Here is an 18,078-nt window from a genome sequence, read left to right on the forward strand (position 1 = left end):
AATGGAAATTTTTATGACACTGGCTACACTGGAATGAGTCTTTTCGCTCTCCCTGGTTCCTACAGCAAGCAAATTCAGTCTCTACCTCCATTGTTTTCTTAGATCTGCTTCGTAGAGCCTTCCCTGCTTTATCACTGTCCATGGTTTCACGTAAGTTCTCCACTTTAAAAGCGGCAAAATACTTTGAAAGGGTGCTTCCAGCTGTTTAACACAACCACTAGTATTTCCGATAACAGTTCACACTAGTATTGCACTTGCCAGTAATGTAAACAGTTCGGGTATATTCACTTCGGGCCCCACGGTGTAAGCGCCAAATAACTTTGCAACGTCCTGCTCGAGAAAAGTGCTTGCTACACCTACACGAGCACGTCAGCTGGGTGCAAGTCTACTAACTTGGCCACGACCAATCAGTAGCACCATACGCTCTGCAAAGTTTTACCCATCATGCTAACCTTTCCTCCAGCGGTGGTATGAGACTCTATTTCACTCAGGGATCGGGAATAAGTACACTGTCCAACGTTAGAGAAAGTTTAATGAATGTAGCTGGATACACTTATGCAACTATAAACGTTGTAAGTTTAGCACACGCCCGTGTAGGATATTACACTCACTTGGCCAATATATTGCCACACAATGGGGGGAGAATGGCTTCTGCAAACTGCCGTAAACTGGGAACAGATACACTGCTGCGCTGTCCTCTGGGGTCGTATCCTTAGCTCCAACAAACGTCAGGAAGTGCAGTCCTTTGCTAGCGCCGACTTCTATAGCTGCAGGCTTTTACAGGGAACTGTTGGCTTTCGGGGAACAAAGGGGCATCTATTAGGGTCACCCTCACGATAACCGTAGTATTTCACTGACCTGTAATTTACCTTCTGGGCAGTTGCCTAGAAACCCCACACCACACTACCCTGGCGGGGTGCCGCAGGTTGATAGGGGGAGGAAGCCTCTCGCAACAAGCGGAGTGGGTATCTCTCACTCGAAAGTGGAGTGGGTTCTCTTGCCAAAGGCAGAGGTCAACCTCTCTCGCTGGAAGGCGGAGTGCGGCTTTTCTCGGGTGCTTGGCCTCTCGCAAGAGCGGAGTGCACCTTCCTTCCTTCCTTCTTTAAGAAGCTTGGCCTCTCGCAAGAGCGGAGTGCTCCTTTCTTCCGGGTCAGTTGGTAAGAGAGATCTTATCGTGAGCCGACCTGAAAGCCAACTGAAGAAAATCTGCTCCGCGGCTGGTTATATAGCCTCGGTTCAGGTAGCGCCTCTAGCGCCGTTCACGCGAACTACGTGGAACCGTGCTAGAGCAGGTAAGGCCATCTCTACGGCAGACGATAGAACTACGTGCTCAAGGCACAAATGATAAATACATATTATAATATTAAACGTGTGCTAAACGCTAATATACAATTATAAGAAATATTACATATTCTTTGCGACCACGCAGGGCCTTATTAAGAGAACAATAATAAATCACTACTGATAAACAAAATTATCAAAGCAGGTATTAACACATGTAACATTGAACAAGTAAATAAAATAACTTTGAACCTAATAACAATGGTTACATATACATCGAGTAAATAAACATTAGCGTTACTAATGAGAATGATCTCTCAGGATCATTACAAAGTGTTTTAATTTGTAAGATTACATATTTGATTTTTGCCAAGCCGACGGGAGGAACGAGACATTCGCTTGTGTTAAGGGTGAGCACCTGAAGGGTCACGCTATGCGTCTAAAGCTTAGGAAATTCGACCGTAATGACAAACATTTAAATATCTCGGTTTCCAACGGTCCGATTCATGTGAAACTTATACCATCGCAGCGGCATATGTGCAAGGACAGATGTGTGGAGTTTCGTCACGATCAAGCGACAATTACGGACGCCAGATCAAATCGGTTCTAATTGATCAGTTTGTGGACAGCGATTGCAATTGAGCTATGGGCGACAGCCAGGCGGAAGCTTAATCCGCACAAGTCAACTTCGGACACGGTACGTCCTAGTTTGGAGACAATAGAGCAAAGTGGACTGACCTCTTCGGAAGCGTCGCTTCAACGATCGCCTAGCGTCGTTTTTCAAAATCTAAATAAAACGAAGGACATGGTTTTTCGACACACAGTCTTACCGCGATCCTTGTAGCGAGAGAAGCTCCGTGCTACCTCTCCATATACAATTTTGCCGCGATTCTTGGAACGAGAGCACCTTCGTGCTACCTTTCGTTTACAGTGGGCTTTGTTGTGTTGTGCGAACACCAGTGTGTGTGATAGGCAGTAAGTCTACACGAGTGCGCCTACCTCAACCGCTGGGGGAAGTTGAAGCGAAACCGTGTTTCCGTGATTACCTTACGCCATTTATAATTTTTGAGAAACAAGGAACACCGGAAACTATGGCGGGCTAGAGGAAGAAAGGAGATGAGGGCGTTACGTCGATTCGCCCGATGTCAGAAGAAGCTACGCCGATGATGCCTATCCGCCGCCATGAAGAGAGAGATGTTGACGCCCCGACGACGCCGACGACGCCTACCATCCGCCACGTTGACGCCCCGACGACGCCTACCAGCCGCGACAGAGAGACGTAGAGAGAGATGTTGACGCCCCGACGACGCCGACGACGCCTACCATCCGCCACGTTGACGCCCCGACGACGCCTACCAGCCGCGAGAGAGAGACGTAGAGAGAGATGTTGACGCCCCGACGACGCCGACGACGCCTACCATCCGCCACGTTGACGCCCCGACGACGCCTACCAACCGCGACAGAGAGACGTAGAGAGAGATGTTGACGCCCCGACGACGCCGACGACGCCCGCTCAGATGCGACGTCCGAACCGCGCCATACCACGGAGATCCACCGATCCCGAGAGGAAGAGGAGCCGGGGAACTAGGTGTTTGAACCCTTTTTGCATCTTCATCGTCACGACCAAGGAAACCTTTCGCGTGGATACTATGTGTTTTCAATCGCCCGTAAAGACGCCAGGATGCACCCCGGAAGCTGAGAGATGGTAAAGTATTCATCTGTGTGAACCTTAACACGTGACGGCCCGATTGATTTAGAGAACGCCCTTGAGATTCGTCGACATTTTGAAAACGCCCACTCAACTCGAACTTCATACCAAACTCCCGTCGCGCTTGTCATTTGTAATCTATTCGTCTCAGGTCAATTTTTCTTATTCCTTGTGATATTTTTTTATGATCTTAAATTCATTGTTGTTTGTGCTCCTTTGTATTTGTTCAAAGTGCGTACTATTAGAGTAAAGCGTACTATTAGAGTAAAGCGCCGCCCGCTTAATTGCATATTCTACTTGAGGTTTGTTCATTTTTATGTGTCAGCGCTGTGTCGCTGCTAGGTATGTCCGGTCGCATATGTGATTATTTGTTAAAGTATTTGCCTGGTAATGTGAATTGCTCGTCGCGGCGAAGTGTTTAAGTCCCGCCTGCTAGAGAGTATATGTTTGCGCCACTCAACGGAGGTTATTTGTTATGTTTGGAACCACGTGAGGTCTTGTAAAAGGAAAACGTCCGCCCACGTGAATGTAATTGCCGTTGAGACGCCTTTGTTTATACTGGTCAAGTAATGTATGGTCACCGCGCCGACTAGTTTCTTTTTTAAAAACAAAAGGTGAACTTAAGTAAGGGCTGGCTAGGATTTAAGTAGCACTGGAGCAAAATCACAAATGACCTGATTAGACAAAAAGTAAGATACAATTAATTGAGAATGCAATAATTAGGGCTTGTCGTCATAAAACCTGTACATGTCATGTATAATTTCTTGTGTCGATGACCCCATGAGGATTGAATCTGAGAGAGAATGTGCGAGTGCAAGTGTGGGGACCTGTAATAGTTCCATTTGTGTTGGTTATGAATAGAATATACTTTTTATTTTCATGTTAATTTTGGGCTATATCATTTTCGTATGCATGTCGCTACCCGTGATTTTCAGGTATGCAGCTAGCCGCTTCCCGGCTACAGGTAAAGAGGTGGTAATTTGAAAGTACATATGTCTTTGTTTTTATTCGATATGGCTTATTACTATGCACTGTTGGTCACCGGTTCCTACACACGAACTTAACCTGGACCGTAACGCTATTTCGCTTGTCCGAGGGAGATTTTGCCGCCTCTATCTAGGTAGTGGTAGCATTTGTTTTCCCGGGCAAGGGAGGGCGTAGCATACAGCGCAACCTGCACCATAATCCTCCCCGTAGGCCTAGCAGGTCGAAATTTTGTCAGACGCTGGCAACATGTGCCTAAATACTAAACAAGTAGACCTATCATTGCCCCCCCCCCTGAGATTTCTGAAAAGAGTTAATGTAATTCGGATGGTAAAATTGTAGAGATATTTCATAACAAAAAGTATTGTTTTCTGTTACTTACAGGCCGTAAGTTACAGCAACTATTATTATTATTATTATAAATAAGGTTACATTTAAGCTGACAGTCTATTTTACACCGATTCTAAATATAAAAAGCAGCTTTTTTGTCATACATGAATTAATGTCGAGTATACAGTTACGCAAATTATGTATGTATGGATATACGGAATATGGAAATTTCTGTTACGCCTTGCTTAATTTGATAAATTTGTTAAATCATTTCTAAAGAAAGAAAGGTGTAAGGTGCAAAATTAGAAGTTGAAAACAAAAGCATATGTTATGTGACCAAAAGAGTAGAGTTGATTGTTCCGATAAACTAAATGTTATGACGTAATCGAATGAACGCCAATTAAAATTTAGAAGGATGCTGATGTACTAACCTTTATGTAAGAAACTAATGGCGGAAGTTTTTAATTTTATATTTATCGATTTTACGGAATCTGAGTTTTCATGGTGGTATCGTTTGGATTCTGTGTGAATAGCGTGTTGAATTGTTTGTTTTTCTAGTTTGAGATCTAATTAATTGAAGTTTGATTTGAGAATAATAGTTCTAGAGTTACAAGATTAATCTCTCTATACATTTTACATTTGATATGTGAAAGAGAAAAGCGAAATAAAAACGCTTGTGATTTCCCAAGATGGCTCAGGATGTGAAGATTAATGAAGAAAATTTAATGCAAGCAATCCAGAGTGATATGAATGTGATTGTACCTGAACAGTTAGCGGAAATGGAAGTTAGTGATAAGACTTCTTTCAAAAGAGGACGATCTAATGAAGAATGCACGGAACCTGAAGTGGAGAAAAACCCAAAAAATCCGAAAGTAAGTGCAAGTACAAAGGTTGGTGTTGCTAAATATAAAAATGAGGCATATGATATGTCTTTATATTATGAGGGACATCAAGGCCCATATATCGTGTTGGTGGACAGTACATTACCTGGATCACAGAGCCTGAATACGGTAAAATTAGGTTATAATTTGTGTAAGGAGAAGGTTGATGTTGAATTCGTTAAACAAAGTGGTTTGAAGCAGGCAAAATTGTCATTTCGCACAGCATATGATGCAAATAAATTTGCTAAAAATGAATTCATCAAGGAAAAATACCATTTAGAAGCCAGAATTCCTAAAGGTCTATTAGTGAGAGAAGGATTAATATATGGTGTACCTACCGACATCCCAGTAGACGAGATAATCGAAGACATTAGAGCTGAAGTTCCAATAATAGATGTAATAAGGATGAAGAAAACTTTTTTCAATGAGGATGGGGAAGTAAGACAAGAACCTACTAAACTCATTAGTGTAACATTCCAATCTCAACAGTTACCAAAAGAAGTGAAGTTGTGGAGACAAATATTTGAAGTGAAGCCAAAAGTAAGATCTGTGATTTTATGCAAGAAATGTTTCCGTTTCTCACACTCACAAACACAGTGTAAATCCTCTCCCGTGTGTTATAGATGCGGTCAAGCGGAACATGGAATCTGCAATGCCAGTCCTAAATGTATTAATTGCAAGGGAAACCACTTATCTACCGATAAGTCTTGTGTAAGATGGGAGCAAGAGAGAGAAATACAAAGGCTGATTGCTTATAACAACATCTCCTATCAAGATGCAAAGAAACAAGTACTTTTTGGAATTGATCCACGAAATGAACGGCGAACATATGCGACCTCTGCTAAAGACTTTCCTAAATTGCTGGAGATAAGAAAGGAATCAATTAACAAGGAAAGCCCTTGCACATCAGAAAATTATACTACAAACAGATTTAATTCTGTTACAGATTGGGAAAATAGAAGAAATGACACATATCTGAGTAACCTCTGTTGGAAGAAAGTGCCACCAGAATCTGACCGGTCTTATGAAAGTTTTAAAAAACAACACGGGGAAAATTTTAGACTGCATTCTGCTTCACAATTGAGGAAAACAATTAAACCTGTTTTGATAAAGGACAAAAATAAACACAAGGATCCACAAATTGCGTCAACATCATCAGCAGTGGGTAATTCAAGTGAACCTGTGAGCACGACGTGTTCCTCTAAGGAACAGGAGAGAAAATCAGATTCGATTGGTCGCAGGACAACAGCAGAGAGTCCTTCTCAGAAAGAATCGCTAGTAAATCTGCTACATCTAATAGCAGAACTAACCACAACAATTTCAGTGAGTGATGATTTATTATATATTAGGAAAATAATATTAAAATGTAACGAAATTTCTGTACAAATTTTAAAACTAATTCAAGACTTACAAGATTTCGGGGACACCCCCTAATTTAAAACAACAATGTGTTGCCAGCAAAGAAAAATCTTGCCATTAATAATACAATGGAATTTAAGATCCTTTTCTGCGAGGAAACTTCAATTAATTAAATTAATAGATGAGTGTCACCCGTTAATTATTTGTGTTAGTGAGGTATGGGGTTTAAAATCAGAAAATATTCATATTGCTCACTATCATACTATATTAAATGATTATAATGTGGGAAATAAGGGTGTGGGAATTTTTGTTCATGAAAGTGTACCATTTCAACAAATTCAGTTTAATTCAACACATGATTTATTTTCCAAATATAATGTAGAAGTGGTCGGTATAAAAATGCAGTTAAACAACTTACTTTATAATATTATTAGTTTGTATATTCCATCTCATTATACTTCTCAACAAATACAGAGCTCTCATCTAAATTCTCTTTTGTCTGGCTTTCAACATCCCTTTATCATAACAGGAGATTTTAATTGTCATAATACATTGTGGGGTGATCATAGAATTGATACTTTGGGAAAGACAGTTGAAGATTGGATGGATTATAATAACTTGACAGTTATAAATGATGGATCTCCAACACATGTACCACCAAATGGAAACAATATGTCCTCAATTGATCTAACTTTAATATCTGATAATCAGTGTTTTGAATTTGTATGGGAAATAGACTTTGATTTACGAACTAGTGATCATTTTCCATGTTTCATCACGCTAACATCATCTCAAAAATTTCCAAAATTAATAAAACAAAAAACAATTCGTAAGTGGAGCGTAAAGAGGGCAGATTGGATGAAATATAATTCAGTTTTAGACTTAAAATTTTCAGCTAAAGAATATCAAAACCAATATACTGTACAATATGAAAAATTTGTGGATATAATAACTCAAGTTATGGATTATGCCTGTCCGCGACTGAAACCGCAATATGATCGAAATTTTCCTAAAATAGATTGGTGGAATGAAGAATGTTTTCAAGCAAAAAGGAAGCGAATGCAAGCATTGAAACAATTTGTAAGTGCTCCTTCACCTGCAACTTTGATAAATTTAAAACGAGCTACTGCAAAATCTAGAAAAGTATATATAAAGGCTAAGAGATTTTCATGGCAAAAATATTGCGAAGAAATAAACCCTAAAACAAAATTAGACGTCATATGGCGCAAGTTCAGATCACTTAGAAAAGCACATGTAAGTCGGACTTTACCTTTGTCCACTGAATGGAAAACTGATTTTATTAATAAAGTAATTCCTACACCCTTTACATCAGCCTGCGAACCTCCTAATATATTCTACACGTTCTCATCTACATCAAAATACTCAAAGGGGTTCACATCCTCCATCACTGTAAATGAAATTCATGAAATTCTTCAAGGGTCTAAAGATTCTGCTCCTGGCATTGATGGAATTACGTATTCTATGGTACGAAATCTTCCACAGAATGCACTAAGCATTTTATGTAAAATTTACAATCAAATATTCCTATCGGGTAAAATTCCTGTTGCATGGACCTCTCAAATTATTATGCCAATTCTAAAACCAGGAAAAAACCCTTCGTTGGGTCAGTCATATCGCCCAATAGCTCTTAGTTCCGTATTGGCAAAAATTTTTGAGAAGCTTTTATTAAAGAGATTAGAGTGGTTTATGGAAGGTCAAAAGGTATTTTCTCCCAGACAAATGGGATTTCGTAAAGGTTATGGAACCCAGGATGCATTAGTAACATTATCTTCTCATATTTATAGCGTTATTAACAAAAAACAATCAGTACTTTCAGCCTTTATTGATATTCAAAGTGCATATGACAACGTAGATATTACTGTTCTATTGAGACAACTACAATTACTAAAAGTGCCTCATTGTATACTCATATTGACATGGAAATTGTTATCTAAAAGACAACTTTATTTTCATTTTGGTTCAGAAATGGTAGGTCCAATATATATTGGACAAGGACTACCACAGGGAAGTCCTCTTAGCCCATTATTATTTAATGTTTATTTATCAGATATTAAAACAATAATAGATTCCCCATTTCAGTTTCTACAATATGCTGATGATGTATGTATATATTTAGACTCAAACAATCACTTGAAAGATTTTTCAATGTTTGAAGATAAATTAATAGAATTTAACCAATGGTTAAAGCAGAAGAAATTATCAATATCTTTAGAAAAGTCCAAAATAGTAGTATTTAAACATAAGGGTCTTCAAAATATTTTCAACATTAATCATAGGAGATTACAAATTCCAATTGTTTCACAAGTAAAATATCTAGGTGTATACTTTGATGCATCATTATCATGGCAGTATCAAATAAATATGATGAAAAATAGATCCGATAAAATATTTCATTTATTTAAAGCTATGGCGAATACCAAATGGGGAGCACATCCTACCAGCATGCTTATGTTTTATAAGAATTATTATCGAGCAGTATTAGATTATGGATTAATGGTCTTGTGTAATCTTCCAGTAACAAAACTTTCTCCACTAGAAGTCCAGCAACGAAAAATTCTAAAAAGATGTTTGGGATTAATGAACAGTACTCCTAATGTAGTGGTATATATGGAGTCAGTAGAATGTTCGGTTTCTGTGAGGATAAAGTTAATTGCAATAAAAATGTTATTTAAAATACAACATTCACCATGGCATCCATTCAATGATGTTTTATTAAATCTTTTAGAGCTGCATGATTCAGGAATAACCAATGATAAATCAGCTACCCTTTGGGTACAACTATTTAGTAAATATCACCATGAATGTAGTCAAGTACTCATAGCAAGAACATTGCCAGTATACTCGTTAGAATTTCCCACACAACCAATTCAAAATATATATATCCCGAAATATAATCATTCAGCTGAGTTTAGAGAATCTTGGGAAGACTTTTATCATATATATACAGATGGGTCTAAAACTGAAAGTGGAGTAGGAGCAGCTCTTTATGATACTGAAAGAAATATATCAAAAATGTTTAGGTTACCAGTGGAGGCATCCATATTTACAGCAGAAATATATGCGGTATATCAAGCTTTGATTTATATTGGTACAGTTCCTGAACAGAAATTTCTAATACTGGTTGATTCGCGAAGTGTTTTACAAGCAATACAATCTAATTATAAAAATTTATTTAAAATATCACCATATGTCATCAATTGTATTCGTGCAACTAATAGCTTAATTAGCAATGGAAAGGTAGTTCATTATGTGTGGGTAAAATCACACATTAATATTTACGGAAATGAACAAGCAGACAGATATGCAAAAGAAGCTGCTCAAATGAATGAAACAATCCAGTTACCATTGCATTATACAGATCTTCTTCCGAGGGTTAAGAAGAAAATTTTTGAAGAATGGAACTTATGGTGTAATAATGCATTAGAAAGCGTTGGTGAAAGTTATCGTCCTTATGTTGATTACACTAGGAAAAAACCTTGGTTTTATAATTGTAAAGGTTCAAGAAATGCAATTGTTTTAATAAATAGACTAAGAAGTGGTCACGCGAGAACATATCATCATTTATTTAAAATACACATTTTAAAATCTCCGAATTGTGATTGTGGTGATTTAAGGGGTGATGCTCATCATATTATTTTGGAATGTCCAATTCACTCAGAGAGAAGAAAGACTTTATACAAAACATTGTCAAAAATTAATGTTCCTTTCCCTATTAATATGACTTCAATGTTGTATGCTCCAGATATTAGAATTGGATATGTTATACTTGCTTTTTTGAGAAAAGCTGATATAAAATTATAATATACTTCTGTTACTGACTGACTTAATGTAGTTACATAAAATTGTATTTAAGAGCGTTTATGAACTTTGTGTGTAAAATTTATATTAAAAATGTTTATTATGTACTTATAATGTATGCTGGGCATAAACAGCCATCTGTAAAGCTGTAAGTCCAATAAATCTTTGTTGAGTTTATATTTATCGATGCACAAGTATTTGTTAAATCCGACTTATGTATAATCTGCACATTTTATAGTGATTTAAGAAAGATTTTGTCAGGGGTTCGTGAGTACAGAAATCGGGTATAAAAACGCCGAAGTTGTTTCTTGGTTTCCGCACATGCGTGGGTTTGTTTACAGACCTAGTGTTGAGTCGCTCACACCCCGCAGGTTTTCTATAAGGTACTGAGTAAACTTCCTAAGAACGATCTCAGGAAGATATTTAAGAAGTTATCACGTCCAGAAAACCGCAATTACTCTGTTTCTCAGTCTCGCGCTCCTTTCTATCGCGATGTAGGTTACATAAATTAACTTACCCTAATAGAACGAACTAAAACCTATATCCGGTGGTTAGAGTCTTTCATTTTGCTCACCTGAGATTTCAAATGTATGTAATTTAAGAAAAAAAAGTAGTATTTATTTATTTATTTTTATTTATTTATTTTACCTAAAGTTTCAGATACAGTACTGAATGACCATTTTACACTGAAACAGTAACAGCAGGAAAACAACAATATCAACAACAACAACAAAATAGAGTAAAAGATGGCACTGTAAACAAATCAAAATTATACATACATCGTTAACAATTTTCTAAAACTTTGTTCTGGCAGGAATATGTCCACATTTGGAGGCAGGTTATTGTATGAGCAAGGAAGCCTGTAGAAGGGAGACTGCTGTAGAAGGAAGAGCCTTGTGGTGGGATTGTCAAAGAGCTTAACGTTGCGGGTTGGCCGTGTGGGTACGCGTAGATGAAATTTGTTGAGCAGAAATTCGGATTTAATTTTACCGTTCATGATTTTGTGCAAAAATTCCATGTCTGCTAATTCGCGACGAGTGTGTGGTGGTTGGATATTCAAGACAGACATAATGTCTGTGAAGGTGCTTCAGAGAAAGTATTCTGTGGCGAGCAATGTCGAGGAAAAGTTGAGGACAGAAAGAATCCGGGAAAGATTTGTTTTTGAAGCCATGGTCCAGATAGGAGAGCAGTATTCAAGAATGGGGGAGATAAGGGATTTGTAAAATATGCTGATGGATGATTGGTTTTGGATTTCAGTGAACCTGTACAGAAAACCGAGAAGACGCATTGCTCTTTTAGTAGTGTTCGTAATGTGCTCATTAAAGTTTAGCTTTTCGTCGATGATAACTCCGAGATCTTTTTGAGAGGTAACTTTTTTGTTGGGATTGTTTTCAAGATAGTAAGCAGAATCGAGTTTGTTCCTTCTTAGGGAAATGGTGAGGCAGGAGCATTTCTTAGTAATGTAATAATAATAACAACAACAATAACAAAAATGAAAACAATAATAAAATCAGTTATATTATTATTATTAATAATATATATATTTTCATTATTTAATTGTAGTACTGAGTCTTTCGGGGGTGGGTTCTCCTATTTTAGGGGGAATTTCTCCTTCCAAATGGCTACTGTACTGCGGTTTGCAAGCAACAGGACCTGCCAACAGAGTTGTTACGTGTGCAAAAACCACAAGGTGAGAAAGAATGCAGAGAGCCGTTATGTTGCGGGGAAGAAATGTCGGGAGAGAGCTCTCGGACCCTTTCATTGTCTGCAACCCTCGGAGACGCAGAGGGTCATCAATCGCCAGGGGCTGCATCTAACGGTCTCCCCGCGGCCTTACAAACTGCTTCCTGACACTTGCGGTTCTGGAAATGTCTCGACCACGTTTCTCCGTGTCCAGGTGAACCATATGATCACGAAACGCGCCTCTGCTTCCGTGAACCTCTTGAGCTTTGCAGGAGGTAGCCTAGTCTTGGATCCACTGATGTTCCCAGCAGGGAATTTTCCCCAAAACGGGTAATTTTGGAGTCAAAATTACATAAAAGGCGGAGTAACACCCAAAACTGTGCGAAAAACAGGGACATTAGACGTCATGAATTAATAAATTACACAATTGCTATTTCTGGCTCACGGTAGCTTCTGTTTTTCTCTTCTAGTGGAATGTAAGTGGCTGAAATATTGTATTTCCTTTCAATCTGAACTCAGCTGGTTAATTATATAGGAGAGGGTAAAATCTTTCAAGTAATAAGTTTAATTAATAATATTAAAGAATATAATAGTAATAATAATTTTGAGAAAATCAACATTTTCAGATTAATGCAGTGAGAACTCATGAAAAACAGGAGTGGTAGATGCAACCCCCCTTTAAAATGACTACCGATTGCTTTTTTTTGACAGTAGAAAGTCATAAATATACAAAATATCTCATATATATATATATATACACACACATACACAATATACGAAATATCTCATACTTCCCCTTGAAAGCAGCTATGCATTATTCAACCTTTACAATCCCAGCCCCTACGGAAAAAAATTGTGCGTACACCACTTATCAAGCTAAAGCAAATGTTGTATATTTAATGTCTAATGTAAAGGAAATAAATTAAGTGCATAATACAAGATTTATCCACCAAAATTAATATATGAGTATATTTTTTTTTTTTTTTGTGGCACCCATAAAAATGTTCACAAAGGCCTAATTTGAAGGTAAATTTGCCTCCAAACCCTTAAAATCCTTCGTACACCCTCGTAGACCGAAATATCTGGATAAACCCTTATTATTATTTTATGAAAGAGGGAATTTTAATGTCAAATTCAAGGGAAATTTCTGGAATATGACAGGGAAATTTCGCACGACATGCATTTAGCCGGCTAAGATTCAGAGCATGGCTGCCAATAGGATGGTGCATGGATCCCAGTTGAGTCAACTTGACTCCTCTGAAATTATCTTATCTAAATCTCTATTCTCTTCATTTCTTGTGATTCTTTTTCTACATCGATTGATTGATCGATTTGTTGTTTTAAGTCTACTTTATGCACAGTAAGACTAATCGGGACTGGATCTACAGTTTAAAGTGGGATCCAAACCATCATGTGCCTTCACCGGGAATCGAACCTGGGATCTACATTTTTCGTCTTCATTCCTCAGTGTTATTTCTTCTTACACTATCTCTATCTCTATCTCTCTCTCTCTCTCTCTCTCTCTCTCTCTCTCTCTCTCTCTCTCGTGGCTTATTTCTTTTTCTCCCTTTTCCTCTTTTGCTCTATCTCTCTTTTTTTTGTTATCTTTTTCACTTTGTTTTCACTCTTCCCGTCATGTCATTTTCTGTCCCACTCACTATCTTTGCCGCTTTGTATTTCTTCAATTCTCTCTCTTTCACTGTCTCTTTTTTTCGCTTTGACTCTCTCTCTCTCTCTCTCCGTTTCTCACTCTGTCCAATTTTATTTTTCTTTCTTTCTCTTCCTTTCTATCCTACGAAATATGTTTTCACATATTTCAAGACCACTTGCTAAAATGTAGAAGGTAGTGATTGCTGCTACAACCTTTTCAAGCATTAAAATTGGCTGGTAGCTTTTCGGGGCAGTAAATAATCTGTGGTTCTTAGGTTAGGTTCGTTGGGTTTGGTTCTCTTAGAAGAAGAAGACGACGAAGAATGGTTGTAGCAGCAATACCGACCAATGTAGAAAATATGAACTTTCTAGTTCAGCATGAATTTTTGTCGTTGTCGTGGACTGAACTGAAAGCACCAGCTAAAATATATACAGTGGATCGAGCGGACAGTTCTAAACTTCAAATTAAGATTGATCATAATCATGAAAACCTTCCATCCCACTATTTTCAAACTTGTGACTGGTCAATGTGTGTTTTTAGTTGATAGCACGTTATTTTTATTTACATCAATAGACAATGGTACAGTGGGATCAATGAGTATTACCGTGCAAATTGTCCATGACTATTTTCATTAACTTTTCTCTTACATCCTATGTGTTTTTAAGCGATGGATTTTTATGTATACTGGTGCAGAAGTTATCAACAGCTTGTTTTAAGTTTTCTCCTTAATTCTTGAAGCTCTTATTGGGTCAAATAAAGTGCACGAACATGGTGATGGACAATTTGCACGGTAATACTCATGGATCCCACTGTACATACCTAACCTAACTTGGAAATATACGCCGACGAAGATGAGCAGAGGCGAAAGTCTTGTCTCCTGATACTTCTGAAGAATATTTTTTGACTCGTGGATCTACCTCGGTGTTCAGATTTCTTCTTTTCTTTGGCTGTGTGCTCAGTCCAGAACCTTTTCCTTTGCTTCTTCGGTGTAGTGATTTATTTTGTTGACCAACCAGAATATGATTCTCTGGATGTTATTGCCAAGGGTTCTACATTAGCATGCAATGTTAGCTGTACATTATCCCTAGATAGATAAAAAATGGATAGTTTTATTCACCTTTAGAATGAGTAAATCCATGGTTTCGTCATGGTTGTCATTGGATAATATTTCACTACATGTCACTAGAGATTCTTTTCTTACGAATTTAAATGCTGTACAGTGGGATCCATTAGTATTACCGTGCAAATTCTCCATCACCATGTTCGTGCACTATATTGACCCAATAAGAGCTTCAAGAATTAAATGAAAACTTAAAAACAAGCTGTTAACAACATCTGCACCGACATACATAAAAATCCATCGCTTACAAATACATAGGATGTAAGAGAAAAATTTATGGACAATTTGCATTGTAACACTCATGGATCCAACTGAACAAAGTATACTACTCATGGGATAATTCAATACATAATAAAATACAATACCTACATACAATACATGGAATGAAACATAATACAACACAATGATAAATAGTACAGAAAATTATTGAGTGAATGCAGAAAATACATATTATGACACAGATGTATCAAATTTGTAAATATAGAAATTATATGTACAGTAACGGACACTTCTGGGTTGTAACGGATCCATTGAATGAAAATGAGATCATTACAACCCAGAAGTGTCGGTGACTGTACACTTAAATGTATATATACACATTGTAAGTAGGCAATGGATTTTTTTTATTTGTTACATATCAAAAAAATCATCCACTCTATAATACATATTCTCCAAGAGAAATTCCTCGAAGTGATTTATAAATGCTTTTTTCTTCATTCTCTTCAATACATTGGGTAAATTTATTGTATAGATTTAATCCTGTGTGGTCTATAATATTCTCTGTTAACTGTAATCTTATGGTCTGTAAATGAAAGTTGACATGTTCTTTTAGTCAGTAGAACACGGTTTAACTAAAACACCAAATAATAAGTTCACATGAAGACTCGAAAGCAGTCACGTGATGCCTCTCAGGGTATTGGGTAATATCTATCTGTTAGTTCGTCAAATAAAAATCAAAGTTAAGTTTTCACTAAGAAAAAGGAAGTCTGTTTTACTTCTTTGCAAACGAAATACTTGTATGCCTAACATATAATCCATGTCACTCAAAGAAATTAAAATTCTTATAATTCAACTTGCTAACTCTATTAAAACTCCAAGCCTAACTTCAAAGTCAAGACAAAACACAATCGTAATTGCCATTGTAACAGCCTTTACAAGATATGTACATACCGGTCAGTCACTATCCTGACATTATCAGCGATAGGTTTAAAAATATCACATACAACAAGAATCACGAAATAACTAACAGAGATTAAGATTAATAACAATAAACATTTGTAGAATAAGAAATGAAATTAACAACAATAAATATTGGTGCAATGGGAAAGGACGTGTCAAAGTTGTCTACTGCTCCAAACTATACTTATTCTAACACCACGTTTCGAGAGCACCTCATCTCTTTTCTTTAGGTCTGTCGTAGGTTCGATTCCCACCACCGGCAGAAGAAATGTCACCCGAAGACGTTCGATCTTATAGAGGACAGAGAATAGTTTTGGGGAGAAATTTCTTATCGTAAGATATCTTCAAATTGCTGGGTAAACACTGAGGTATCTTAGCAATCTGGTGACCGACCATCTTACAATCAGCCCTTGCCAAATTCGCGATCGTCTGCTGTTCCCATAAGGAGCCTTCCCACCCCCCGGGGCCGACGACCTTCCCTGCACAATGCCGTCTGATGCTTCCGGAAGGTCCCAGGGACCGTGGGAACAGGAGGAGCCTTCGAAATTCTGTCTGCGGCTCGTCTGTCAGGTCAATGAAACGCACCCACGCGAGGGGGGAGGGAAACGCTTCCGTCTTTAAGCTTCTCCTATTTCTAAAATCCAATTTTGACAATATATACAGGCACGTATCTAGGACTCTATTTGGGGGGAGGGTCCCAAGCAAGTTTCTCACACGTAATAATAATAATAATACTAATAATATAATGTTTGCAATAGAGGTTAATAAGATTAGAAAGCCTCCCCAATGTCGCAGTGGTAGCATCGTCACCTTATAATCAAGGGGTCGTGGGTTCGATACCCGGTGGAGGCACATAGTGGTACGGATCGTCCCGATTAGCTTTACTGTGCATAAAATGGACTTAAAACATCAAATCAATTAATCAATTAATAAGATTAAAATAATAATACTAAAATAGGCAAATTATTACTGTTAATAATAATAATTATTATTATTGTATGAACAGATATAATGAATTATGTATTCGTTATCTGTTGACCTACGGTCGAGTGGTTAGCACAGCGTCCTACGACTCCAGCGATCCCAGGTTCGAATCTCAGCCTGGGCATGGGTGTTCCTCAATGATCACGTGATCAATTTATCATATCATTACTTATCCTCATCTTCGCGATATGTCAAAAGTGGCAGAAAAGCGAAGTAAAATAAACCAAATCAATCAATCAATCAACCAATATCTGGTTTATGTGTAGTTCAGATCAGTAACATTTGTAGAATAGAATAGAGCTTTTAAAAAGCAGGTGTTCTAGAAAAGAATTTGTAAAAATAAATAATTAAATTGATTTTTTATTGAATAACAAAAACGAGTTGTTGCATACAGTTGATAATCTTTATGTTTATGTGTATTATTAGTAGTCATAATTTTTTACAGCCACTGTCAATGCATAGCTGTCTCTTCACAATCAAATCTTTACCTCTCTGTAAGTTCTGCAGAAATAAGGGAACTTCGTATAATGCAACAGAAATTTGCGGACTTTAGTCAGTGGTGCAAACTTCAATGCTGAAATGTTAGTTTGCAAGGCGTGAATGCCACAAAGCACCGAAGTGATGCGAAAGTGAGCAAGACCACACAGATCAGACAACTTCGGATTGCACAGGTAACAGTGGCACCAGACATTTTGCTTTGTTCAGAGCTTTGAAAAATCACCATGGACTTGGAGGAAGGGAAATCAACAAAGAGTACGTTCAAACACGTTCGTCATTGAATTCTTTCGTGACCAAGCAAAGCAAATGCCTCTGTGTGACATAAAAATCCTGTAAAACCTGTAAAAATATATAAAATCCTAAAAAAGTATTGATTTAGGCGCATATACCTAACATACGTTCTAACAAGCAAAATAGGTTTTTAAGGCACTATAAGACTTCATCAGTTGTTGAGTTTTTCTTAACAAAACGCTGACATAACTTATTATTTCTTACATACCTGTAAAGGAAAAAGTAGGTAAAAACCTACAATCCGAGGTCTTGTTATGACTTTGCGTTTGATTTGATGTGATTTGATTTGCTTTATTTTACTTCGCTTTTT

Source organism: Lepisma saccharinum, chromosome 19 (genome assembly GCF_977018435.1).
Source record: "Lepisma saccharinum chromosome 19, izLepSacc3.1, whole genome shotgun sequence".
Lineage (NCBI taxonomy): Eukaryota > Metazoa > Arthropoda > Insecta > Zygentoma > Lepismatidae > Lepisma > Lepisma saccharinum.